A 2,772-nucleotide genomic window follows, 5' to 3' on the forward strand; every position below is an offset into this window, starting at 1 on the left:
AATACAGTTAAGGCAGGTTAGTGCTACTACAATCCCCAATACTTGTATCCCTGGTGCGGGCTTGATTACCCCTTCCTGCGATACACCCATTGAGTTATAGGAGAGAACCAGCCGGCTCCAGCATCTCCCTACCCAGGTTAGCCCGACCGGCCCTCTAGATTGAACTTGTGAGGTAACCGACTCAATATAATTCACTTTCAGTGCTTCCCGACATGTAATTCGAGGATAAACTTTATGTGGTATATAGCCATGATTCATTTATCGATGCTTCCCAAGCTTGTAGCCCGAGGCTTCCCGGTATATTTGCCTTGGGGCATCCCAGCTATACTGAGGCTTCCCGGCGTAAACGCCTAAGGTTTTACGGTACTCCTCACAGTTTTCCAATACCTTAACCCCTGTTGGCAAGGGTACGTAGCACGGGTGATGAAACTCTAGCCCCATGTCTATATGGCATCGTATGAGTCGGGCGGTGTCAACCGTATCCCATACTACGGGCTACCACTGGCCTCATTTCCAAGCCGACTACGACATCTAGTCTATCAATCACATTCATCATGATAAATTCAAGCAGTGTTGATCAACAGTCACACGATGTGTAATATTTGAGAAATTTTAATTGAATAAGTAACACAACATCATAATTAAAGAATTTAAATTGTCGACATAATTAATATTGTTACACGTACATACACAATAACATTTCACTCACCTGGGTCTAGTTCTAGGAATTCAGTTGTAGTTTCAGTTTCGACTGCAGTAGCGCAGGATCAAACCCTAGATATAAATCAGAAATACATTACTTAGCATTCCAGACTATTTTTGGATGTCCTAGGGTTGATCTAGGCTCACTGGGTTGACTCGGTGTACAGTTGGTCATCACTTGGAATTCTCTGGGCCTTGCACTGGGCCTTAGGCCTATGTCCCAGTGCATCATCTAGAGATTGTGGCCTAGGGGCAAAATGGTCATTTATCACATTGGTACATGTTCCTAGGTTATTTATGCTTCACAGTACAGTCCCCAACTTGGCAGTGCTGCAGGGCCATCACAGATAGGGTTTCCAAGCCCTATGGGGCCCACTTGGGTACCCAAGGTATTCATTCATGTGGACAGATGTGGGGATGGACATTTTGGTCATTTTCCACCTCCCTACACTGATTTGTGGCCCATGGGTGAAGATCCCCAAGTCAAATCAGCAATCCAGCAAAATTTCATTCACTGGGCGATGTCTCTGGGTGATGTCTACATCACCCAATGCATCGCCCAGAGATTGCAAAACTGGGAATAGGCTGAGATTCCTAGGTTATAGGCCATGGGCAGTGCATGGATCTTCTCCCTATGCATGTTAGGTCATAATGGACCCCCAGGGGCATACTTTGCACTGGTCCCAATGGATTTTTACCTGGGCCCACCACTTGGCTGCCAGGAGCTGCCCAGACAGCCTAGTGAATAGTAACCCAGCATATCTTCAGTTGCAAATCAAGGTTTTGGCTGCAAGCAAGGCTGAATTCATGTTTATTACTATGATCCAAGGCTGTTATAGCTCAGGGTTAGGTTGCATGCAATTAGGGCACACTGATCTGATCCCAGACTGGTTGTTCTTGGTGTAACAGGGCAGTGCAGCTTGGCACAGCCTGGGTCTCGGTCTCAGATGTAAAACAGATATGAAAAAACCATAAAATGCTTAGAGCCTTCATGCATCATGTTTCCATGTTGGATCTGAGACAGTTCATGGCAGCCCCCAGCTGTTCTGGGCTGCCAATGGTTAGAAACCTATCTAGATAGCAGAGATCCATGGAGACACATAGAGAACAACAGCATAGAAGCATGAGGAGTATGATTTTATACCTTGTAGCAGGTCTGGTAGCAGATCTGAGCCAAGGTGTGGTCTCCTCCTCTCCATGATTTCAACAGTAGCCAAAGCTCTAAAATGAGCTAAGGCTACCCCTATTTATAGGCCAGCCCTTAACTAGTGCCTCTTTGGCTGCTAAGGCCTCTTTTGAAAATACATTTTTAACTGAATTCTTAGCCATTTTGGATACTCAGGTGGGGTCCATAGTGATCTAAGGGTATGAGGTGGTCCCTCAGACTCCCCTCAACCTATGGAGGGTGCCCATGTTACACCCGCACCCCAAATATACCCTTATACCCAGGGACAATCCAGACCTTACCCAAGGGGTAATTCCTTATGGCTATGGTCAACACTAATGACCTTGAACTGGAAATATCATAAAAAGAATCCCCTTGAAGCCTTGGAAGTGTGGGCTAAAGCCCCACCACTTTCCTTGAAGTTTGGGCTTTGATAACAGCATCGAAGTCACGAACAGACTCACTCTTACTGAATCCGCTCGAGGATTCGCCCGGGCTGTCACCGGCCTTTTGGGATTATTTTCCTGTGGAACCCACACCCTCGTGTCCTAGACATCTTAATTTAACCCTTGGACCATATGAACCCCTACCCTTACCATGGATTGGTCATTTGGACCATGAAGTGGGGCCCACAAAGCCTAACTTAAGTAATTAATGGGTTTTATACACCCTAGCCTAAACCAAATAGACCTTAGTGGACAATTAAGTCCTATGGATGACCTAATGGACCTAATGGGTGTGTCTAAGGCCAAACAAGCCCTAAGACCTAACCAAAACCCATTTAAAGACCTAAGGGCCACTAAGTGATTGGGGATACCTAAACCAAACACACCCTAAGGCCCATCCAACCCCTTAAAGGATAACCTAAACCCCTCTCTTTCACTTATCTCTCCCCCTCCCCCATA

Source organism: Telopea speciosissima, chromosome 5 (genome assembly GCF_018873765.1).
Source record: "Telopea speciosissima isolate NSW1024214 ecotype Mountain lineage chromosome 5, Tspe_v1, whole genome shotgun sequence".
NCBI classification, from domain to species: Eukaryota; Viridiplantae; Streptophyta; class Magnoliopsida; order Proteales; family Proteaceae; genus Telopea; species Telopea speciosissima.